Source organism: Acomys minous, assembly GCF_964271855.1.
Source record: "Acomys minous genome assembly, chromosome: 16".
NCBI lineage: Eukaryota > Metazoa > Chordata > Mammalia > Rodentia > Muridae > Acomys > Acomys minous.
In genome coordinates, this window is record NC_140498.1 from 32717260 (window position 1) to 32743573 (window position 26314).

At 39.6% G+C, this 26314-nt stretch overlaps 1 protein-coding gene across 9 annotated transcripts in view; it reads left to right on the plus strand.

Moving 5' to 3' along the window:
- The window catches only part of TENM2 (teneurin transmembrane protein 2), a 1331021-nt gene that overhangs the window by 176988 nt on the left and 1127719 nt on the right, over positions 1–26314 (plus strand). The gene's annotated exons all lie outside the window — the stretch shown is intronic.

Genomic DNA, 26314 nt, shown 5'->3' on the forward strand with positions numbered 1-26314 from the left:
ACGTTGCCCCATTTCCTTGTATTTTTTTCTGTGTGTACAACTTGTGTAAGAATTTTCTGGTAGAGCAGTTAACAGTTCTGTCTAGATCTTACTGTGTTTTCATTCTGAGAATGATTCCCAGTTGAACAAACAACGTTCTGCATAAATTAACTCTCCTGCCAGCACAGTTGTTCTCTCATTTTGGAGGTAAGATTTGAATCAGCTGCTCCTGCCCAAACTGGTCAGCAGGCCTCTCTCACTTCTCTCTATGGGTCTACCAAGAATCTGTCGCCCTCTTTTCCTCTGAGCATCCTTCCCAGTGACCCTCTGTGAAATAATCCTGTGTCTATTTTGCGTTAGTTCTTAACGAATATAATCAAGTGCTTAGGAAATCCATTAGACATGTTGAGTTGTCAATTTTGGAAGAGATGAGAGTGTGCGTATGGTGAAACAGACCTAAGACTCTGGCATGTTCTGTACCACCCCATCTGTCCTCCCTAGGCAAGTGACAAACTACAAAGCTACCTAGTCAGAGAAAGGGAGTTTTGTGGGGTAAGACCTGGAATAATGGGAACTGGGATAGATTCTGATTCTGGAGTCCCCCTGACTTCATCACAGCTGGCAGTCATCTGCTGGTCTGCTCTCTGTCGCCATTGTCTGAAACTTGTCATGTAATCAAGTCATCTGACTTGGTTTTCTAGCAAACAATATATATAGAAAGAGAGAGAGAGAGAGAGAGAGAGAGAGAGAGAGAGAGAGAAAGAGAGAGAGAGAAGCTAAGGGAGCAGGCAGAGCTTGGTAAATAAAAACAGTGAATAATAGCCTGTGGATCTGAGCAGGAACAGAAAAGGTTACAAAGTTAGAGACACTCCCTGGGTATTAAATGCAAATTACGGAGTTTCCAGCTAAGGATGTCAAAGCCTGAACTTATTGCTAAGATTCACAGATGTTTGTCAGCAAGCTGCCTAGCACACTGCTTTGCCAATGTCTTATCATTTTTATCATGTCTTATTATCATTTAATTAGGGCAGCATTTTAATCACTCATTGCTGAAACCAAAACTGTTTTATATTTTGGCTGTCAGGCAAGCTGGTGAGTGGGGCAGGCCCTGGCTTAGAGAAAACTACTATTCACTTGTGGAAAATAGTCTCCGTGCAGTCTGGTGGGATTCTTTGAATGATATTGAACCTATTTTCAAGATGCCTACCTCCTTAGAGGCTTCCGCCCTCTGCTCCTCATTTAGGGCGTCACTTTTTGCCCCAACAGGATGAGTGAGCATGGCTCCTCAGTCACGGGGAGGCTTGGTTAGTCCCCTAGTGTCCTGCTATGTCCCCTCTTCCTTGTCCCCGCCCCCTCTGGCATTTCCGTTTTGCACTGTGGCTCATGCCTGAAGTTTCAAGTGCTACGCTCTTGCTTTGAAGAGTCAGTGTCCAAAGCTAAACAGCTTTTCTAGCCAAGGATCTATCTTAAACCTTTCTATGCGAGCACTTCTAACTGGGAGTGCTGTATCAAATGTTGCTGACTACCATTTGGCACTACGTAAAACCCTAGGTTTAAGTGTGGATCCTGCACGTACAGACTTCAGTTCTGAGGCCACCAGCTCGGCTTCCAACCAGACCAGGATAAAATACAAGTGGTTTTAGGAACAAGAAGTATATAATTTGTAGCTGATTTTTTTTCACTAATTAGAATATGATGGAGAAGACAACTGAAAACCAGAAGAATAAAGCCCTGACTTTTAAAGATTGCTTTCACCAAAGTTAACAGTAAAATCTATTTCCCCCCCAATTGCTTATGCTATTTAAAAGCAACTCCGCTTTAAAAAAGGGGGGAAAAAAGTATACAGCACATGATTTAAGCAAGCGTCCGGCAGTAGATGTGGGGTAGACTTTCTTCCTTATCTGGAGACTGCAAGTTCACATTCTCATCCCCACCCCCTCATCTGAGAGGTGTACAACACTCACTAGGTGTTGAATACATAAGTGGAGATGTCTCTTTTTAAGAAATGAGATTAACACATTTTTTCCTTTAGCATAAAATACATTTTGGTATAAAGGCTGGAATTATGAGCACCATGTAGAAAGTACTGCATTCGGCTGCCTTTTCCATCTCCTTTTCTGCCAGCAGAGAAACACCCTTTCCCATGCTGCAGCTAACCTTTAAGATCAGCGCATTTTGAGATGTTTTTTCCACACTGCATGCCTGAGTTGCCTTTGAACATTGTAAGATTTACGGCAGGTTCCCTTTACGTGTTTCACACTCTCTCACACAAAGTCAGGCAATATTGTGTATTTCACAAAAATATTTTCATGGAAATTAAAGAGTAAAAGTCACAAAATCAGAACTAATATATAATGTTTATGATGCTTTAAAGAAGCAAGCATTAAGGAGAAAAGATAAAGGAATTCTAGATCAATGCCACGTGCATACTCTGTCACTGTTCCCTTTAATACAAGTCGGTATGCTTTATGCATCAAAGTCTTTTCAAATCCTGAAACCAGAGGCCCCATTAGATTAAAAAAAATTCTAAGTTTGCACAGCTAGGAAGGAAAGAAAGAAAAAAAAAAGAAAAGAAACATTTTTGTCCTTAAATCTGTTTCTCTAGATCATTAACCACTATTTACTACTTAGCATTTTTGGAGGGTGGGAGATAAGTATAAAATGAGCTCATTCTAAAGAAAGGCATATTATAAAGCATACTAGCTAACAAGCTATGCCACAGTAAATTAATCATATATGTTTTTAAATGATGGATTGTTTAGCTTCTATCCTAATCACCACTTCTGTTGAGGTGGGGGTGTGCTGATTCTGTTTGCTGACTTTCTTTGAAATGCAGTTCAGAGTTTATAAGCTTTTGAGTTTGTATAGGAACTGGTAGCCACAAGGAAACACTTTAATTAGTTTCTTTGGAAAATTGAGACAGAATCTTTGAGTGGCTCTAGTAACTGTTGAAAAACAGCTTTAAAATCATAGTTCACATTTATTTCCATTTCATTAACCCTTGGTAAATTGGGTGAACAAACACTACGGAATTTGATAACCAAAAGGATTTAATGTAGTACTGCAAAAGAAAAAAAAAAGAAAAAGAAAAAGAAAAGAAAGAAAATGAATTCTATATGACAAGTCTAATTTGATGGAAACAATGACAGATGGAAATAGAGGATTAAAGTGTCAATTTATTATAAATTAAGTACAATTATACATAGTACAAATCATTCAAGAGTCAAAATATTATGCTTAAAGTGATTGGTTATTTGCTTGTGTGTTCATATGTATGTTATGTGTGTATTGATGTTCGTGGCTGCATGCTCTGCTGAACTAAAAACAAGGCCACCACGGAGGCACGGCAATAAAGAATAGAAGCGTGTAAGGTCTCAGCCATATAGATAAAGTGAGTAGATGCAGGGAGCTCTCCCTTCTGACGGTCGTTGTTCCGTACCATCTCCATAAGCAAGGTATTAGTACACACTGAAACATTGCTTCTAGGGGAAATGAAGGGTGAGAGAACATATAAAACCACGGACGGCACTTTCACCAGCCAATCCACAGTTCTCCACAGATGCCCGCCCCACACGTGTTTGAGAATCACAAACTAAAGTGATAACCACCCATGGGCATAGCACGGTAGCTCGTGTGCTTGAACAAAGCTTGCCCAACACGTGTACATTCCATGTGGGCTGGGGAACACTGCAAAGCACGGGGGCACTCTGCCCAGTGCCCATTTCCAAAAGTAAATTCACCAAGATACACACACACACACACACACACACACACACACACACACACACACACACACTGTAAAAAATGTGACACCGGATCATGGAAAAGACACTCGTTTTTATAAAGTGAGAAAGGCAAACCTGCCATAGTCATGCACGTTTGGCTAAATGGACTTTACACTACTCTGTGCCACAAGTCTTGGTTTACATATTACAAACTTTAAAGAACTTTGAATATCTTTATTAACACATGGAAACTGTCACACATTTTTTTTTAATATTAACTCCACAAACATCCCAAACCCCTTCCTGATCTACTGCTACTAACTTCTATCCACTCAGTTAAAAAATAATAATAATCCAGTGAGTCAAGCTTCTGCTGCCCATGTACTTCTGGTTGTAGCCCATCCACCAAAGTGTGGTGGACCTCCCAGAGACCACCACCCACCCTTAAAATAAGGTGGCTCTTCCTTGCCTGGCAGCTATGGGTGGGGTTCATGCCTGCCTCTACCCTCCATGCTGGTTCTCTGGCTTGAGCCTCTGCAGGTCTTATGCGCACTGTCATAATTGCCATGAGTTAAAATATGCAACTGCTTTGTTGGGTCCAAAAAAACAGTATTTAAAAATAGGTGATCTACCACCTCCAGCTCTTGAAAACTTTCTACAACCTCTACCACACTGCTCCTTTAACCTAGTAGGAGGGCATGTGATATTTATTTAGGTCCCACTGCAGACTGAGGATTCCTGTCTCTTATTATATTTCTGTTGAGCAGTTGTGACTCTCTGTGTTACTCTCCCTCTACCTCCAGAAAAAAAAAAAGAATCTTTTAATGGAGGTTTTAAGATACATTAATCTATAAGTTATCTGTCATTAAAATTTGGCTTAATCCTATGCTCACATAACCACAAATTTTCTAAAAAGATTTGAGGTGGTCTCCATAAAATGTAGCCTAAGCCTGGCTCTGTCATAGAGGCCAAGAATCAGTGGTAATAGGTTCTAAAAGTGAAATTACTATGCTTTGTAAAATATTCCTCCCCCCTCCTCCGTGTGTGTGTGTGTGTGTGTGTGTGTGTGTGTGTGTTTGTCTATTGCATGCCGTGGAATACCTGTGGATGTCAGAGAACAATGTACAGAAATCAGTTCTTCCTTTCCACCAGCCAGGTAGGTCTCAGGGATTCACAAAAGCCATCTAGCTTGACATCAAGACCTCTGAACCACTGAGATGTCTCCCTAACCCACACATAGGTTTCAATGAGTGAACGGAATAACATATCCTGACCCCATAAATGAGGAAGAATGACATTGCCTCTCGGGATCATTCTGACTTGATAACACTCTTTCAAAAGTTGATTTGCAAGGTGTATCCCTAACTTACTTGATAAACAAAGCTCCAATCAAAATGTGAATATTTACAATATAGTATATAAATTGAAAATGAAGATCCATAACTATATGGAGGAAACAAATTGTTTTTAATGCTCTGAGGTAGTACAAAAAACTCTCACATAATCCTTCATCTAAAGTTATTTTTTTAATTAGGTATATTATCCGTAATACTCTAAATTAAATTGAGCTCTATGCCTTTCACACTTAGGCCCTAATATCTTCACAAACAGTGCAGTGAGCACAGGCACATGCAGATCACATGGAGGTTCAGACAGGCACCACCTCAGTCATCCTACATGACCTAAAGTGAAAACCTGAAATGTGTGTATTTTTAAATCTTTCTCGTTATTTTCATCGATCCCACATCTTTTATTGTTAAGTTGATATTATACACCGAAAAGAAGATAGAATACGCCTGACGTTCCATTATTTTCTTTTTATAACTAAGATGATTTAAAAAAATATTTATAATATACTATATGGCTTCCTATGTCAGTTGTTAGATAATGTTTAGATTGATAGGCAGACAGACAGACAGACAGATGATATAGTTAGATAACTGATATGTAGATTAGAGACAGCTGATTATTTATAGATTGATGGATTATAGATAACCTTTAGTGTGGGCAAAGGTGTAGTTGTAGGGATCAACAACCACTATTCATGTTAACAATAAAGTGCTAAGGATCCTTAAAAGCTTCTAGGTTTGTGGGGATGGACAGATGGCTCTGTGGCTAAGAGTGCTACCTGCTCTTCCAAAAGGGTCTGGGTTCAATTCCCAGCACCTGTATGGTGATTTATAGCCATCTGTAACTCTAGTGTCAGAGAATCCACCATTCTCTTCTGTCTTCTGTGGACACCAAGCACACATGGTGCACAGAAATACACGCAGACAGAACACACGTATGCATAAAAATAAATAAAAATTTAAGAGGCTTATAAACTTTGAACCTGCTATTAATATTTTATATGAGGAGAATTAGTATTGTAAATATAGTGTGTATATATGTATATATACATATATATTTATATACTTACATAGATCCACACATATATTTATATATACATGAATACATATCAAGATATTTCCATCCACATAATTTAAAATAGACTGTTAGAAAACATTCTAATATTATCTGGTATGGGTTTCATCATGTAATGAACATTGAAATATTGTATATCCCTGAAAAATGAATATTATAAAAATATTGTATTAAATATATAGAAATTAAATTATATGTTATATGTGATTGCACTAAGGACATATTAGAATTTGTTAACAGTTTTGAATTCTGAGAACAGAAGTAATAACTCATTTTAACTTCTCAGGTATGTACCCTGCCCACTTACAACTTTACATCATAATTTTATGTTATTACTGTAGTGAACACACTGGATAAATATTAGAATGTGGAAGTGTTTTGGTTCCATGGGGCCGATTTGATTCTCTTGAAGAAGCCATCCTGTTTGTACCCAAATTGTGGGTCAAGTCCTGTGTGTGAGGCCTTACTGTCTTCCAGCAGAAGAGGGGGCAGTTTACAAACAGCCCTGTGAGGAGTCAAAAGAAACAGAACACTTTTCATCTGCTTGTTCTTGAGACAGTATTCCCCTTTCTAACAGCAGCTGGCTGACACACCATCTTCATTAAGCCATTTACGAAGCCCTGTAATGCCAGATTTCTAGAGACAGAAGGATTTTTGAGTTCAAAGCCTCTTTGCGATATGTAACTTGATCCTGTCTCATAACACACCAAAGCCTTTGTTGTTGTGGTGCCACAGTGTTTGCTTGGCAAGTGCAAGGTATGGGGTTCAATTCCCAATAATGCCAGGAAACAATTAAGTCAAGACAATTAATGTCCTAAATAACATTCTAAATATATTTCTTTGCCTTTTAGAGGTATATACTGTGGTAATGTAAGTTTTTTTTTTAATTCTGTCTTTCAAGCTTTCTAAAAGTTTCAATTATATTGCAAGATCAAATTTGGTTCTTTAAAAAAAATGAAGTAAGTGATATAAAATTCAGAGGAGAGAGTAATCATTGCCGTTATCATTGTGGGCATAATGCAAAAGGAGAGACTCGGAGAGAAAGGATAGCACCGGAATGAGCTGTAAATAACAGGTAGGGATTTGATAAGCACACTGCAGAATAATAATGACAGCTTATTGAGGCCGATTACATGCCAACCGCTGTGTTAGACTTTCACCGCAACCACTTCACAGCGTTCACGACAGTGTTATACAGGAATTGATATTATCTCATTTTGCGGATGAGGAAAGTGAGACTCCGACATTAAACAATCTCCTCAAGGTCAGACAGCTAATGAGTGACAGCAGAGGGATTCGTTTGCCACCCTCCTCCTCTTCCTCCTCCCTAGTGCCAGGTGTCAACTGTGACTGCTTGGCCTCCTCTCAGCCTCTCAACTTTTGCGTTTCCTCTGTAAGATGGTGGTACTGTGACTTCCTTGGGTTTGCAAACTGCTGTTATTAATATCACGTTGTTAGCAAAGAGCAAAATTCATGTCACCAGTGACTCTGGAGAACATCTAAGTGATTAATACAGCCACAGAAAGTTCACCCCATCTAAATTCCTTCTAATCCTTTACTTTAAGCAAAGTACCTTCTTGTGTTCATCCCATAATACTTGGCTAAGGTTTGGCTTTCCAAGCAACTATGATTGGCTGAAATATTAAATGGGTGGCTTCTCAGTTCTGCGCTGCTTTGAGTGGTATGGAGGAATCCTACAGTGATCCACTGCCCCTCACTTAGAGCACAGATCCCACCTTGGTCCAGAGTCTCTGCTGTCAGTACTACCTACCACTTTAGTCCTGACGTAGCCATTTCCCTTCTGAAATTGACCCCCATGGTACCTCAGTGCTTGAACTGTTATGCTTCATTATTGTTGTCACTCTCTTCTTATGTATAATTTATACATTAACTTTCTTAAAGAGAGATATGTACAATAAACTCTCATGAGGTTTATAGCATATCTGTGGTTTCAGGCATTTATTGGTGGCTGTACATAAGGGAGGAATATAATGTCCTGTAGTTTCAGGGTGAGCTACACTAGCCAATAGTATCCAGTCTAGGAGCTTTAAATTGTTTTTATCTTATTAATATTTATTTATTCATTCATTTATTCATTTATTTATTTCCTTTACATTCTGAGTCATAACCCCATCCCTCCTTACCTCCCAGTCCCACCTTCTTTCCTTCTTCCCCATTCCCACTCCTCTGTTTTTCAAAAAAGGGGAGCCTCCCCATTCCCATCCACCCCAGCTCAGGACTAAGTGTGTCCTCTTTGACCTGTGACCTAAATTGTTTTTTATTTTCTCTCTCTCTCACACACACACACACTCTCTCTCTCTCTCTCTCTCTCTCTCTCTCTCTCTCTCTCTCTCATAACGATTATTTATGTCTCTTTGAAACCTTTGTCTACTTTATAAATGACTTAAACAATGTGTTTAGAATGCACCAAAGTAAATAATAGTAAGTCATAGGTAATGATTTCAGTAATATGAAACAGTGGCCACCGTAAGCTGATGGTGGAAATACAAGTGGGAAATAATGTATAATATGAGACTGATAAATAGAGGACTTTAGCAAACTCCAGGGAGTAGCCACTAGGAAGAAAAGGAGAGGTGCATAGAGATGAAGATGAGAAGGACTAGGTCTGGAAAGTTCCAGTGCTTATGCTACACCAGAGTGGTGATGACACAGTGCAGTGAGGCCCACTAATCTGAATCTAAACCCTTGGAGGAGAGCAATGGCACCTTGATTACATTTAGCTAAGTCCTGAGGACCTCTCCTCAAGTCGTTGGGATGTTGTAAGTGCTCAATGAATATTTTCTGAAGGAACCAGTTGATTCTATCCAGTAAAGAAATTTCTCTCAGTTTATTTGTGTGGGTACAGGTCCATCTAAACCTTTGCTGTGAGACTGACATAGAAAGAAAATGTGAATGAATTCTGTGTAACCTTAAGTGAGGTCTGTGGTGTCAGAGGAGAAGTATTTTGGAGGCTGGCCACTGTCGGATGAAATGTCTGTGGTACAAACTGAGGTATTATATCGATTCAAGAGGTCCAAAGTGCACACAGTGCCATTCCCAGGAAGACTATGAGAGGCACCAGGAGAGAAGTGTTAGCGGCCTTGAGTTTGCTCAAAGGAGACAATCAGCTCTCATGGTCAGGGGTCTTCATGGATCACCAGTATTGTACTGTAAAATATGTCAGTAGGGCCTTTGAGGACTAGAAGGTTCTGCCCTCTGATGTAGCTATTCTAACAGGATGTGGAGCAGGGTGATCCAAGACACAGATAATTGTACACTAGACTCTTTGACTCTGTATGTGCAAACTTAGGAAGTCCTAGGAAAGTCTCTTTAAAGCTATGTGAGGCTACACTACCATCCTGATCTCCCAGTTGGCATAAACCACAAACTTCAGCTCACCAGTTTAAATGTTTATGTGGAGAATTAGCCATAGGTAGCAAAACTGTGCTTTGCATGTGGTTTCTTATTCAGCAGTAAGCAATGGTTGGTAATGACATCATTTTTGCAGACAGCAGGGAGGAAGCTACAGGTATATATAAGAAGAGAGTCACAATGTTCTTCCTCAAGTTTCCTGCACACTGGTGACTTCTGATGGCTACTTCTGCCTATAAGGAGAAACCTTCTGAAAGGACATTTCTGTAGGATACAGAGTTTGACTTCTGAAGACACATACACTCTTTCAGGGCAGGCTTGCTCTGATGCACCATTCTATTTCTTCATGTATATAAGCCAGACTAAGAACTTTCCCAAGATGTGGATATATTTTAAATCAAAGGCTAAAATTTAAGAACAATACCAAGAATAGTTATGAACTCTGAAACTCAATAAGAGCTAGCAAATAGAAACCATACAGTATCATAGGACAGATCTGCTTACCAGAACAGACAGAGAGTGGGGGGAGGGGATTCATTATTCCATGTAATTCTCACAACATTCTATAGGAAAACCAGTTGTCCTTTCAGACTTCCTAATATGTCTGTTAGCCAACCAATCTTGCTGCATTTTTCTCTGGTTTATTTACTTCCCAATTGATCAGAACACAACGTTGAAAGACCAATCATTTCAAATTTAGCAAATACCTTATATATTATAAAGTAGAGAGAGGAGAAAGAGTCCAACACGTTGACCTATTGTGTCAATATCAGATCCTGGGCTGCCATTTTACCTGACTACTTTCTGAATAAGTGATAAGTATTCCAACAAAGCCTTGATCAAGTACTATAGGAACATAAAATTCTTATATATATACATCTTATTGATTGATTATGGATATTAATCATATCTTATACCATTTCTTTTTACATACCATAATTAAATCATTTGTCCAATAAGATATGATAGTTTTATTTTATCATCAAATTTGTCCATTTCAGATTTCTAAAATTAAGTCTAAATTCCTCTTTTGTACCCTGGAAGTTGACATTAACTGATAAAGAATTTCTCCTGACCTTGCAGTGACTTGAGACAATTTAAAGTCAAGGCACAGCAGCATTCAAGAAAAGCTCAACATAAATTTAAATGTGCTCAGAAATGGGGGCAGTTGTCACCATGGAGATAGTATTCTTTCCTAAACTGAGTTTAAAATGAACATGGAGGAGTTTTCTAAGCAAACATATTGAAATATGTGGGGAAGATAAACAAGATACAAGACAGAAGCCATGGTGCAGATATAGCCCCACCTCTTTGGAAGGCTGAGGCAGGAGGATGCCATGAGTTCGGTAGCTGAAGATAAGAGTGGGCAACATAGTATTCTCGAACATCATCTGGGTAAAATTTTTCTGTATTTTTAGATATACAGTCTTTTGGAGTTTGGAACATGTCTTTAGGATCTTGTATTCAGCATCATTAGTCCTTATAAAGTGACCCCAAAAAAGCACATTTCTAGTGCTTGGGAGATAGCTCAGTCTGTAAAGTGCTTACCATGTATTCATGAGAACCTAAGTTTGCATCCTTAGAAAAATCTAGATGCAGCAGTGTATGCCTATAATTCTATAATCACAGACTAGTGAAAACAGAGACAAGCAGCTTCCAGGAGGACTGGCTGGCCATCTTTCATGGCCAAATCAGTGAACTCAAGCTTTACTGACTTTGTCTCAAAAGATAAAGAAGACCGCAAATAATGAGGATACTTTGTTACCTTCTAGCCTCCATATGCACCTACACATACATGCACACACACAAACACGAATACACACAAAAATTCTATTGTAATGCTTATAGATATCTGGAATGATAGCCAAGTGTATCAAGCTCTTCTAGAAAGGATTAGAGTTACACTGACATTTCTTTCTATATCATTGAATGTTTTGTATTTTTATGAATCATTTCAATACCCAGGTATTCATATACATTATTTCATTTAGTACTTCTCTCCTTAAAAAACTCATGTTCCAGTGGATTCCATGGATCACACAGCTAATAAGTGGTGGCAAATTTAGTATTCATGCCAAAGCCCAAATTAAAATTCTCTACCAGAAATGACTAAGGTCAGGTGTCAAAGCAGATATCATAAGATTTTAGAACCCTGCTTAAGGGTGGCCATTCCTTGCAGGTCACAGTTTTGAGCAGAACAGATAGGTGGGTTCCTGATGTGGGCTGGACAGTCCATACCTGTCATTCATTTCCTACCCACCAATTAGCAATGCAGACGTCAACCACCGAGACTGTACTGCCAGCCCTGTCCTATATTGCCTTTATTACCTCTCCAGACTCCTGGCATCTCCCATCTCCCAAGCTGAAGAAAGATGTTCTTCCAATCGGGAGGGGCCTCCTCACAAACAGAATGTATAGCAGAAATTTATCAAAACCAACCTTGGCTGCCAGGTGGTGACAGATGTCACAGCCAGCCCGCCCAGGAACAATCCTGGAATGGCTCATTGGAAACCAGCAAGTGTCAAGCACCATTTCAGACACCACAATCTCACTCCTATTTCCTCTGTCTTGCGTCCTGTGTGACATTCCTCAACGCGTTTTCACTACCACCCTTTGGCTTTCAGAATTGGGAAGAACTCATTATTACTGCTTGGAGAAATCCCATATCCTTGGAGGGTGGGGTCCTTGAAAAGTGTTCATCAATATCTGAGAATCATCTTGACCCTCTGTTTCATGACCAGACCTTCTTAGTGATACCCCTAAAAGCAACAGTGACAGAACTTTCCTTTGTCTCCTTTGTAAAGTCTTTGCAGACTAGCTAGCCAATTTCTTCACTTCCCTTGAGGAAATATGTGGGAGCCAGCTGCTAAGTGCTGGTGTTTGCACACACCTGTCTGTTTACTTTTTAAAATGTAATTGAGAATATGCCTGGAAGCATGAGTCTATTTCTCCAGTGTACTCCATGCAGATTGATACATGCAGAAGACAATCATAGTCTGGTATTGTGCATCCAATGCGTGCATGGTCCTCTGTGTTGGTGTTTTGAAAAGCATAACAATGGAAAGATGCTTAGAATACAAACCAAAGCATGAAAATGACGAAATAACCACAACTCTGTATCAACAACTATGATGTTTTGTCAATGGCTTTTAATACTAGCTGTACTTTAATGTCATCTACTAAACCTTCACATTTCTCCCATCACCCGTTCAGGCTCATGCACACATACACATACACATGCACATACACATTCATGCTCATACTTGCCCACATGAGCATGTAGACAGACAGACAGAAAGGCAGGGAGACAGTGCCTGAATTCTATTTAGCCAGCTATTGTAGTTTTAACTGATGCAGAGTATGGCTTAATACTTGACAAATGCTAATCATATAATACTATGCCATTGGTCCTGGGTTCCATCTTAGCCTGCACCTTCCTGGTCTCATCTCAGAATGCCTGTCCCCAGGCTCATACCTAAAGCCAGCTGTCAGATTTCTCTTTGAGCATTAGTTTACCTTTCATCTTGGCACTCTTTGTTACCTCTGTCTCTTCTGTGGTAATGCTCTTTAACTAGTTCTTTTCCTGGGCAGGCCATGTACATTTTGCTCTTGACTGAATAGTCACCTTTCTGAGATCCCTGTGAACAGAACTTCAAGATCTGTCCAGTGAGTATCAGGGAATCCTAAGTACTAGATTCCTCACATTCTCAAAGCAGCAAGGGTCAAGCCCAAATTAGCTTCGATTTGTTCTACCCAAGGCAATCGCAAAAGCCAATAACTTTTATTGGTTTATGCTTTTACTTTTTATTTCCTGCCACTAAAATTTAGGCACTGGCTATGTCTGGCTTAAATAGCATTTGTATTTCTGGGTAACTACAATGGTACCTTGTGTACAGTAAGTCCCTATATATCTGCACAGTTAGTGTTCAGTATACAGCATGCAAAGCCAAGAATCTCTGCTATGAGGAAGATGCGTAGAATAGTTTGAATTCATCAAGATATTTCAACAACTAGCATGCATCATCATGGATTTCAAATGGAAGAGGATGGTCTTTTTTTCAAGACTGGCTGAGTGTAGCCTTTGCCCAGAGCCAGCATCTCTTAGGACAGGCCATTAATCTGCCCCAGAGTAGAGGAAACGACTTTGTTTGGATGGGGAGAATCAAAGACTGATTAGAAAGTTAATCCAACCTCCTAAGACAATGAAATTCTGTGGAAACAAGTCACAATGGGATCTAATGTGAGTCTCTCTGAGTGGCAGGAACACAGCTGCCACGGGGGAGCATAAACTGAAGGCTAGGCACTCATGTCCAGTGACAATTCCCAGAATACTGGCTAGCAACCAACAGTAGCAGTAAATTCTGCTGCTTGCTGAGTGCTTCCTCCACTGGTGACATGGGACCACAAATGTGTATCTATTCCTAATTTTAACTTTGATGAAATACTGATCACATGACTAAACTACAGAGTTGGCCATCAGAAAAACCTGGACTCAGAGTGATTGAAGTCCAGGCCAAGTAAGAATGAACTAGGCCTTGAGCCCAGCGTCATGGGACACAGAGTTGTGGCACTTGCCCCGAATACCCCAGTGTTTAACTGTGGCTCCATTTTTTTTTTTACCTTCCATACTATTTTAGTACAGTAAAGAATCAATCAAAAGTACAGAAAGTTCTTGAAAATCTTTTGTAAAGTTGTTTACTCTACATTTGGAAAATAAACAATAGCAAGAAAAAAAGAACTTAAAAAAAAGAAAGAAAAGAAAAAAAAGAACTTTTCAGTAGAAGAAAATTATGATTCATGCCTAGGTCCCAAGTAACAGAGTCCCAAAGTTACAGTTATAATTCAGAACATTCTCATTAATAAAAACAGGAAAGTGCTTTTGTTCTGTACATTTTAATGGTAACTTTTAAATTATGAGGAAAGCATGTAATACAATCAGGAGGCAAAACAGTTGTGTGTATTTCAAAATACTATCCAAATATCAAAGCAGAACAGACGGTAAGCTACTATTCCATTTGAGGATTATATTTAAAATAAACACTGTCCGTTGGCTAGATCTGGGTAGGAGTTTGAAGTTTACCGCCTGTATTGTCCTTGGTTGGTGCCATAGTTTGAGCGGGACCCCTGGGCCCAAATCTGCCTATCATAATGTTCTTCTTGTAGGTTTCTAGGACCCTCTGGATCCTTCTACTTTGCTATTCTCCCATGCTTTCTCTCATCTAGAGTCCCAATAGGACGTCCTCCCCTCTGTCCCAGTTTCTAGTAAGTGAAGACTTTCATGGGACATGCCCCTTGTGCTAGTATGCAGATATAAGTGAGTATATACCATTTGACTCTTTCTGCTTCTGGGTTAAACCCCTACCCAGATCTAGCCAATGGACAGGACATTCTCCACAGTTGAGTGGAGAGTGGGGTATGACTTTCACATGTACTCTGGTGCCTCATATTTGACCATGTCCTCTGAATGGGGAGACCTGGTGGCACTCAGAGGAAGGATAGCAGGCTACCAAGAAGAGACTTGATACCTTATGAGCATATAAAGGGGGAGGAGGGCCCCCTCAGTCACAGTCATAGGGGAGGAGAGTAAGGGGAAAATGGGAGGGATGGAGGAATGGGAGGATACAAGGGATGGGATAACCATTGAGATGTAACAAGAATAAATTATTAAAAAACATAAAATAAAATATAAAAGCAAAAAATAAAAAATAGAAATAAAATAAAATAAACACTGATGCCTGGCAGTGCTGTAGTGAATATAGGATGAGAAAGGTATCTGAGTGATTTTATTTAGATCTGAAAGGATCCTAAATCCTAAACTGGATCCTGTTTTTCCCCTCTGTATAATATATCATTCAAGAACACAGAGATTGCAGGCGCAGTGGCACATGCCTTTAATCACCGCACTAAAGGCAGAAGAGGCAGAGGCCAGTCTGGCCTATAAAGCGAGTCCAGGACAGCCAAGGCTACGCAGAAAGACTCTGTCTTGAAAAAAACCAAACCAAAACAAAAAAAAAAAAAAAAAAAAAAAAGAATACAGAGATTAAGAGTGGGGTGGCAACAGGACATGAGAAGGAGGGACTACTCAGCATATAAAAATGTAAGTGTATTGTTAAGTATCACAGCATAAAGGCAGAAGAGGAGGATGAGTAGAAAGATGTTTTTAAGGAAGACACATCATTTAGGCTAGCTGTAGTTGCCCAACAGTGCTTGGCCTGAATTATTTTGCTTCCCAGAATCTAGTGGTCTTGACTGGGATCTGTGATTGAGTGAAACTGGGTCTGAGGTAAGAACTCGGGGCAAGCTTGGCTGCAAGTCTTAGACATTCCTAGTTCAGGGCGGAGCTGTTTTGTCTTCAGTAATGGAGGATTGGCAGGTGACATAAAAAGGTAATTTCTCTTGAATTCACGTAGCAGTACAAAGCAAGTACCAGTTTCTGAAAAATAGCCTCAATTGGTACTGAGTGCACAGGTGGCCCTGTTTTTCTTTTCTTTTCTCCTTTTTTTTTCTTTTTAAAAAGATGATTTATTACTCTCAGAAAGGAATGATAATAAAGTATTCTAGTTCATTTCCCTAGAAAAACTAGTGCTGCTGTGGATTTGTTTTAAAAACAAATAGTTAATTTTTAAAAATAACCGAATTTTCCCTTTAAAAAAAGATGGTAGTCTCTTATTTACTTCATTTCAAAGTTTTTTTTTTTAAACTCAGTCTCCCTAGCAACAGAGACATCTGTCTCTATTCTCTTAGTCATTAAAGCCAAAGAAAGTAGCTGCTTCAAAAATAATAAAAGCAATTTCTATGAATTGGGTAACTGTTAATTGTTGCCAAGAAATCTTAGTGAGATAATAAGGCATACAGCAATTGACAAAGATCTTTTCATTGATGTCTGAGCTTCCAGCGGCCCGTGGTGGATAGCTAATACATATGGTACCATCGATGAAGTATTGTGTGATTTGCTATGTAACATAAATAGAGAAGTGATCTTTACTCTTTCTAATTTCTGTCAGAAGTATGCCGTGCTGTGATTTCTCTGATTGCTTGGTAACTAACCAAACCTCTGGATTCCAGGGAATATATCTGCCCGTTATATTTCATGAACATAGAGAGGTTTGAAGCATTTACAATGGAGATCAATGCAGAAAATACTACAGTAGCTGCTGGTGGCATGAAAACACAATATCCTTCTTATTTGAGTTGTAGACTCTGCGAAACCATTTGAGTGAAAATACTTAAAATTGCACTGGATTCTAAAATGTATATTGGCATTTGTGCTAAAACTGTTTTCAGGCCCCTTATAATGAGACCCCAATCACCCTCTACTGTAGCTTTGCTAATAAACACAAAACAGTTTTTCAACGCTTTCTGCTCTCCCAGCAGCCATGGAAGCAAATTATATTAAGTCAGTATTTTTTCTTATTGCCCTGTTTGGCTCATGCCTGGCTGTATGTGAAACCACTGTTAAATGGGTAATAACGGAAAGAGAAGCAGAGCGTATTGAAAGAGCTTTTTGTGATTTTTTTTTTAAATAAGGAAATATAACTCTCATCACCACACGTGGAAACGTTTTTTGGAATGCTGGAATTAAAATCCAACTTTCGGTTCTTTAAGGAGACGACGGGCAATGTCAAATGAGAACCGTCAAAAAACGCTGAGTCTAATTTCAAACAGTGGGTGCTTATAAAATTTATATATGTATGGATCACCGGTAAGGAAAATGCAATGGATCATATGCACATGTCAGTTTTAGTGTAGATTTGAATAAGATGTTTGCTTTTCCTGAATCGTGTGGTGATATGGTGCGGATAAGAAACAGGGGGCATAGAACATGCTCTCGCCCCTCGTGTTGAATGTCCAAAGCTATAGGGCCTGGTGCATTATACAAACGATTAAGGCGTAGCTTGGTTGGGAGTGAAACGAGATCCATAACAAAGTCGTGGCATAGTTCAGCCATTCCTTTTAATTTAGAGATATTTTTATGATTTGAAAAGCTCTTTTTTAAAAAAATGAGACTCTTCCAGCTATCGATATTTCTAGTAAATGCTTGTGAATATAAATGAATAAGAGACATTATTTTTTTTTTAAATTACAGTTTTTCATCTGCATAATTTCACACCGTTAAGGTGACAAACTGTTAATTCCCTTTCAAGATGCTTCTAATATAATGAAAGGAGAAAAGAATCCTTCTAACAACCAAGTAGAAATAGACGTGAATATCTGTGGTGACTTTTTATCGAAAGTTTAAAAAATGCAGCGTCTAGGAGATCTTGGCACTTGGTGTGGTGTTCATGACACTCCGAGGAGCTCAGCATGGCAGCACTGGCTTTGTTGATCAAGTTGTACCATATTGTCTATCAGCATGTCATTTAACATAAGCTTCTGGTGGGGGACTGAAAGGCATATTTGTCACAAATGAGGGTCACTGGACTCGTCTTTATTTCCAAATGTGAGGCTAGATACTGTAGACTCTGAGCCACACATGACCTGCCACCTGTTTGTGTAATCCTAAGCCACAGATTGATTTTCTTTGTCACACTGCTGGGGAAAAAAATTACTTTTGAATGGCATAAAATTTACATAAAATTAACATTTCGGTGGCTTCTACCAGTAGATTTCATCAGGGTACAACACACCCATTGGTTTGTGTGTATGTGCATATATATATATATATATGTCTAATATATATAATATATAATGTCTAAATGTTACAGTGTCACAAGAGAGTCAAATAATGGTGATTGAGATAGTCTGGGCCATAATACTTAAAATATTACTTTAATTACTTAACAATTAATTAAAAATTAATCTCTATCCATTACCAGAAAATGATTTCCATTGTCAGCTCTAGATTTAGGTTATAGTGTCAATTTGAATTAAAATAAAATGAAATTATTATGCCTATTATAAGAGCTAATCTGCAAGCTAACATTAGTGAATCTGTCTTGTGCCATGTGTGTGCTAAGTGTCTCACGCAAAGCATCTCACTGAATTTCTGCAAAACCTCTACTCTCAGCTTCATTTAATAGACAACCTAAAGAAAACTAGAGAAAAAGACTTGTATAATGTCACACAGCAAGATGCAATGACATTAGATTGGGACTATGTTTGAAGGCAAAATTCATATTTTTAAAACCTGTGCTATAGTCTCACCTAAAATTATGAGCCCTGACAAATGCATGAAAAATAGGCAAATACTTCACTAGAAAAAAAATAGTGAAATACACAGATATTCTCCCAGAAAAGAAATAAACAAACTTCTCCCTCACATGCATGTGAATGTGGGGGTGAAATGACAGGCCTCACCAATCTCTGTTCTGTCTTCTGACTTGATATTTCAGGTTTGGATTTCTTTTTCTCTCAAAGCATGATTGATAGTCAGAGATAGATTCACTGAGATTTCCACAGTTTGAGGTAAAACCATCAGATTGCTGCTCTGGTTTTTCCATGGGCTAATCTTTAATTGTCTTAGAAAATAGAGGAGAATCCCGAGTTACCCTGGGAGAATGGTTCTCAACCTGTGGCCCTTTTAGTAAACCCCTGTGTCCAAAAATAAGGACATTATGATTCCTTGAAGTTATGAGTCAGCAACAAAAATAATTTTATGGTTGGGGGTCACCAACATGAGGAACTGCATTAAAGGGTCATGGCATTAGGAAGGTTGAGAACCACTATTCTAGGAGAGTCTCCATGGAAAACAACTCCTCTGGGTAGCAGGATGGCTAAGACAAGGAGAAAGAGCCCTCTAGGTGCATCTGGGGTATTTGTACGTGGTTTTGAGAAACATCCCTGAAATCCGTGTTCTAACCCAGTGGTCTCTAGCCATGAGTGCTTCTAAGTGAGCCCGAAGGTTCTCAGCCACCTTTCTCTTCCATAACATGTTCTCTTCCTCTGTCTTGTGCTTTTTGGCTATGTTGTTTTTCTAAATGGCAGAATTCTAGTTTATAATTAATACAAGGGGAAAAAAATCTTCTCGAAAGGATAGCAGGTAACTTCAAGATTCCCCAGAAAGCCAAGAAAACAAGTTGGACAAAGAAGAGATGAACAAATGAATATCTAGCAATGTAAGAGATGGCGTCAGCTCCGTGTGAGGGCTGAGCTGGTCAGGTCACTGTGTGTAACTGGTACTGATGCTTCTGATCCACTCTTGGAACTTTTCATTCACTGTTTTGCCATTCATAGCCCTGGCTAGGAAGAGTTAGATGGCCAAACCATAATCCAGCCTTATGTTACCAACCAGATAAGGAAGAACCATGTAGACTCCTTTAGCTTCCAGCCAGAGGGTTTGAACAGGCTGACAAAATACAGGTGAACTCATACTGAGGGTCTTAGGTTAAGAGATGATTGACATAGTGTTTGGTGTTTTTTGAAAGACTGATGGAGGTCATCCAAATGCTGTGACGGCTGATCAGTGATATTGGGACAGAGATCGCAGGGATGTCTGGCTGTCCAGGAGGATAATGAGGAATGCCCAGTGCTTTTGTAGTAGGCATAGGGAAGAGCTACTGAGCTGATCTTCAAAGGATGAATAAGACTGAACAGATAGGAAGGGAGCAGAGCAAACCAGCACATACCCAATAATTACAAGAATGAAAAGTATGCTAACTTGACCAACTATATAAAGTTTTTATCAATAGAGAATCCCACGTATATTACATTATAATTTTGTTGAATAGGTTTAGTGAACAATAAATTGACAATATTTCATGAAGTCTGTGTGTCTCTGTATCCTCATTAAATAATTGTTCAATTTTATCACTTCTAGATTTTCTTTATTATTTGTAGTTAACCTTCCCTCTTTTCTAGAAAGCTATTGGTGTGCTTCCTATCTCAGTATATAAGTTTAGAGATTTCAGAGTTATGTATGAAGACAATTGTTGAGTTTAGACTATTTGGGGGGATATGTAATAAGACTCTATGTTTTTGAACCAATAGTAGGCAACCTTTTATTCTTTATAAATCAGACAGAAAAATGACAAGCTGTCCTTAGTCACTGTCTAAAATTTACCTTTTTTTTCAGTATACTGAAAGTGAATAACCACTATCTTCCAAAAAAGAATCATTTGATCCCTTGATTATGCCTTGTGTTACTTATTACCCTGGAGAAGACCCAGACAAGTTCTTTGCAGGTAGTTTACTTAATCATTTGAGTCCAGAGCCAAAGCTAAGCAAAATCTAGGAAGATCCTCCAAATATTCAGTTTTTATGATGTTTAGGTAGTTAGGAGAGAGTATATATTTGAGTCTGATAAAGTGTTCGCATTCCCGTGTGTGCATATGTGTGTACCTACGTATGAGGTGGCTAAGTGAGACCTTCACTCTGTAGCCCAAGCTACTCTGTAATTCGTTGTGTTCTTCATGCTAGCCCGAACTCAGATCAATCTCCCTTCCTCTGCCCCTCAAGTGAGGAGAATCTGGGAATGACCTACAACACCTAACTTAGGATCAACAACTGAATTTTAACGACATAAATTCCACAAACATTTCATGGGCTGACTTCATCTGTCACAAACCTTCACAGCAGATAAGTAGGTGATTGAAACGTAATCCTAGTCTTTGAGTTTTCTAGGCTTAGTGGAGTATGAAGGTGTAAGAAGCACATTGTAGACAATAGTTCCTGAAAGAATTATTAAGCACCTAATGTATACATGATGGATTATGTGTCATTCATGGCCTTCCTTCAGTGGCAAAGCAGACACATAGGTAGGATTGGTATAGGTGACAAGAAAGACTGTGAGGGAAATAAAGAGTAATGTAGGCAGGGTGTTTTCTATATCGTCCCCTGGAGGGGGAGGCCTGGCGGCACTCAGAGGAAGGATAGCAGGCTACCAAGAAGAGACTTGATACCCTATGAGCATATACAGGGGGAGGTAATCCCCCTCAGTCACAGTCATAGGGGAGAGGAGTAAGGGGAAAATGGGAGGGAGGGAGGAATGGGAGGATATAAGGAATGAGATAACAATTGAGATGTAATATGAAAAAATTAATAAGATATATTTTTAAAAAGAAAGCATAGCCATATACGCTGAGCAGTGAGGTAACTAAACAAGAGCATCCCAGGAAAGTAAGAGACTCCCATTTGAGACTCGGAACCTACTTGCCTACTCAAGGGAAAAACCAAGGAAACACATGGTTTGGAAAACAGAGTAGTGAATAATGTCACAAGAAGTGAAGGTTGGGAGGTGGAAAGGGCAAACCAGCTCCTCATCTTATTGTGTTTACCAGAAATCCTTGGAGTGATTTACAATGCAGCGTATCTGATATTTTACTTTCTTCTTCAATTTTAACTTTAAAATGAGGCCATATGCACATAGTAAAAAGTTAATAAGCAGAATTCATAGAGTGAGACCCAGTGTTTGAGTGGGGTATGAGTTCTGACAATTATGATTCCACAATCATGGAATCTCTATGTAATCCACAGTATGTAATCTCTATGCAAAGCCAGTATCTTTTAAATCTAAAACATCTCCCTTGTCGTTCTCTCTTTGGACGAATCTTCTTCTCATTGTAAAGTAACATATTTTCTTGAAATATTATGGTGATGTTTTCATTAATGTACACATCATAGTAGGATAATATCAAGCTATTTGATATATCCATCTAATACACATGCTGTCTTCATAAAGAGGCTATATAAGTCTCTAAGGAAAGTTATAAATGGCATTTGATTAGCTTGGTATGGTGGCTATACCTCATACCTACAAGTTGAGAGACTCTAGATCAAAAGAAGAGCAGATAAAATAACTGAAAATGTCTTCAATTTGGGGAAGATTCCTCTTTTGCGAATTTGTAATTTCTATCAGACCCCGGTCTCATTTTTCCACCCTCTCCTCGCATGCTTTAGCCTCTCCACTCCTTTTTATTCTAGCTCCAATCTAGTGGGTTCCTTCCTCTAGCTTTTGTGACCTCGGCACTTGTCAGATTTTGCAGGGCACTTGATCTTCAAAACCCCCTTCGCTCTACCTGGCCACGCTAACAACATATGCCTCACCTCTGTAAACCCCAACAATTTTTTTCTTCAGGCTGAATTCCTTGCTTCACTGCTTTTTCCTAGAGCCCAATGTTTCTGCTTAATCCCATTCCAGACCCGTGAATGTCCTCTGAAATCTGACAGCTTTTCAGCCCCTCCGCACCGAGTTTCCTGCGTACCATGTAAGAGCAGAGATGTGGGAAGTACATGGCCATTTTGGAAATGGATGTAGTGGGTGACCTAGAGGAAGGTGGGGTGATAAAGATGGAATCAAGGGTACATTCTCTCTCATGGCAGCCTTGTAAATTTTAATTGGTGAGCTGCATTCAGCCTATATATATCTGGGCCCAGGACATTTAATTCTTGCTTTGGTAAAATTGCTGAAGCTGGCTTTTCTCTTTATCTTGTTCTATGAGTCATTTTTGTCCACAATCTATTCAGCCAGTCATGAAGGCTTACACAGTCTAGAGCACGCTGCATGCCTTTCTGCCTGGTGCAGACTTCACTGTCTGCTGCCCCATCATCCATCTAAATGCTAACTAATGCCTTTTCCCAGAGTGAAGCGCTCAAGGCATTGGCTTGTCAGTGGCTGATATTTGTGCCAGTCTCTGGCCTGGTGAGGTAATGGATAGGCAGGATTTCCTTATTTTGAACATGTTTGAGCTAGTGCATTTGGCATGGGTTGATGTGTTAAAATGTATTGCATTATTTGCGGAAAGAGAAATGTCGAGCAACCAAGGGGCTCCTGGCCAAATTTTCTTCCTTATGGTTACTGCCATCACTGGTATTTGCATCAAGGTAAATATTCAAAGGTTAATGGGGCATGGTGCTAGTGGATAATGGAAGTGAGTGGTCTTCAATGGCCTCACCTTGCTCCTGAAATATACAATTACCAGACAAGAGACAGTATGAGATGGAAGCATGTGGGCACTCCCTTTAGGTAGTGCATACAGGAAACGGTGACATTTATGGTCTGTTTCCTGTATTTGATGTATGACTCATAAGCAGATGTCTGCATTTCCATAACCAGAAGATCCAGTGCCGGTGACATGGATGGTCTTTGGGGCAGCAAGACAGTGATGGCAAGAACTTAATATACTTATTCCAAAGTGGAAAACAAGTGTTCCTAATGCAGAGACTTACCTTTGGCATTTCATCAGGAAAACTCCAGGCTCTTTCAAGAAGTCATTTTCATGATAAATATTTTATATTTTATGTTGATCAAGTAATAACATTAGAAAATAGCCTAGCACATAACAGGTATTGAAGAAATAGAATGACTCTCCCTATTTTTCTCTTCTTCTTCCTCTTCTTCCTCTTCTTCCTGCTCTCTTTTCTTCCCTTCCTCCTTTTCCTCCCTCTCCTCTTCTTCTTTGACAGGGTCTAAAACAGCACAGGATGACCTCAAACTCATGATTTTACGAACTAGTCCTTCCCAGGAAAGGGATCACCAGCTTGTGTTACCATATCCCACATATCCTACTTCTATAAACTAAACAAAGCTTCCAAATGGCTAAAATTAATCATCCTACTGCTGATTATTATGGGAGCATAATATAAGTCTTTAATTCATTAACACTAATGCAAGGACATTCAACACTTCAAGAAAAGAAAAACAACTCTGTATTTTTGTTAAAGGTTCCACCAATTTTGTCTATTTTTATTTTTCTAGGACTAAGTATGTGAATAATGATTCCAGTGATACCCAAACATAAACTTCAGCACTGCGGTGTTACTTCTCTCCATACAAGCTAGTTTAAGATGAATAACTGCAATTACTGCCTTTTTAATTCGTCCCTACTCGTGTTGAATTCGTGTCACCTTGTAGTATTTAGATCGTGTCCCATTTGCTCTGAATCAGATACTGAGTCATCAAAATGTTTGAAATAGGTCTGAAAATAGCTTAAATTAATTCTCTGGGTTGCTGTGTATAACAGATATACAAGGGAAACATTTTATCATCTTTAAGGGAAACTTATCTTTTGAGGGGGGGGGTATGCTAAAACCTCAGGCTTCGCAGCCACTTCTTGAGAATGCCAGGAATGTTATAATAATAGAGAGGGGCAAAAAGAAAGTAAGATGTCTGGTATTTACAGAGAGAGGAGTGAATGATGCTCAACTGTGAAAGCAAAACAGGGACATTTGCTCCATTGTCAAGAACAATTCGGAGGAGCTTTGCTCGAGAGGCAGGACCGCAGAAGTGGTTTGGCAAGACGGAGAACAATGCGAATGAGGAAAACATGGGCTGTGCAGTTACAAAGAATAACCGGCATGCTCCAGGTGATGGCAGCTGGCCTTCAGGGACTAGCAGGGAATCGGTACTGCCTTCTCCCAGCGCTAGGCATCTCTGGGCTCTCACAGCAGGAGCCCCCAACACTGCTACTCCAACCTGTGCTGCCCCTTTCTGTTTTCTGCCGCATGAGCATGGAGAAAGCACTGGCTCCCCTAGGCTGTGTAATAGCTGTAATTAAAGCCCTCTAATCGCCCAGAACCCAGTGTGTGGGAACTTGGCTGAAATTGTGCAGAGTGAAAGCAGAAGGCTTTCTTTACACTAGGAAAATTGAAGGGCACACTCTCTCTCTCTATTTTTCATTGCTGGAAACTGAGAGGCCTGTCTGCAGGTGGAGGGAGAGGCCGTGGGAGGCATTTACCTGCTGTGTCCATTGCCATCAGCCAGGTGAGGGGATCGGAGAAGAGCGTTGCAGAAACCCGGAGGATTCAGCCAAGACAGGCACAGGCTGGCTGCCAGTAAGCTCACGTGACTCATGTCTAAGGTCATCCAGCCACCTGAGTGGAAGCTCCTTTTCTATGGTTACTTGGGCTGCAGCCTAGACCAACTTTCCTCTAGCCAGCTGCAGTGAAAAGCCAAGGGACATCAACGTCTGTACACTTATTTTGTATTCTTTTAAACTTTTGAGAGAAAGCCACAGTTGTCAGCCAGCTCTGCATTTCAAAGCTAGCCTGAAACATCTGTAGTTGTTCCGCAAGTCTGACACAGGTCAATTACAATTTAATTATGACTTATATGACTTATTAACAAGTAATATAATGACACAGTATCTGGTAGTTCAGTGACGAAACAAGAAACACAAAAGGAACCATTGATCGATGTCAAACTCTGTGCCAAGTGTGTGGCAGGGATTATCTCACTGAAGTCCCAAACAAAGTGATGGCTTCTAAGTGATGATGCTGTCATTCGCATTATCTAGGTGAGGGCCTAAGACCTTATGCACCCTGATCAGTATTAGGGGATGAAAGCTGGAGTTGGGAATAAAGCTAGTTGGTCAGGCTCCACATTTTGTGTTAACAGTTTTATCACACACATACACACACACACACACACACACACACACACACACAGAGAGAGAGAGAGAGAGAGAGAGACAGACAGACAGACAGACAGACAGACAGACAGACAGACACAGATACAGACACAGACACAGAGACACAGAGAGAAATAGAAAAAGAGGCAGAGAGACAGAAAGACAGAGGGGTAGAGAGAGGCAGAAAAAAAGCATGAGGTTCTCTCTCAATATAAAAATACTTTTAGCAACAAACTTTCACATTCAGAAATCATAAGACAGAGCTTGGTCAGTTCCTGAAGTTCTTGTTACAGTGCAGATTCCGGGGCCCTGGGTTCTAAGATAAGGATTCCACAGAGTGTAGCAGACTTCAAATTGTGCCCCAGTAGCAAGAACTCTGATTCGGCAGACACAGGACAATATATCCTCCATGGAGATGGCTGCAGAAGCACTGATAGACTGCTGAGTTGGTAAAGAGTAAGAAAAGTCCTTCTTGGTGCTTTCAGTCAATTTGGCGCACTCTGATTCACACGCACTGATAAAATATTCTTC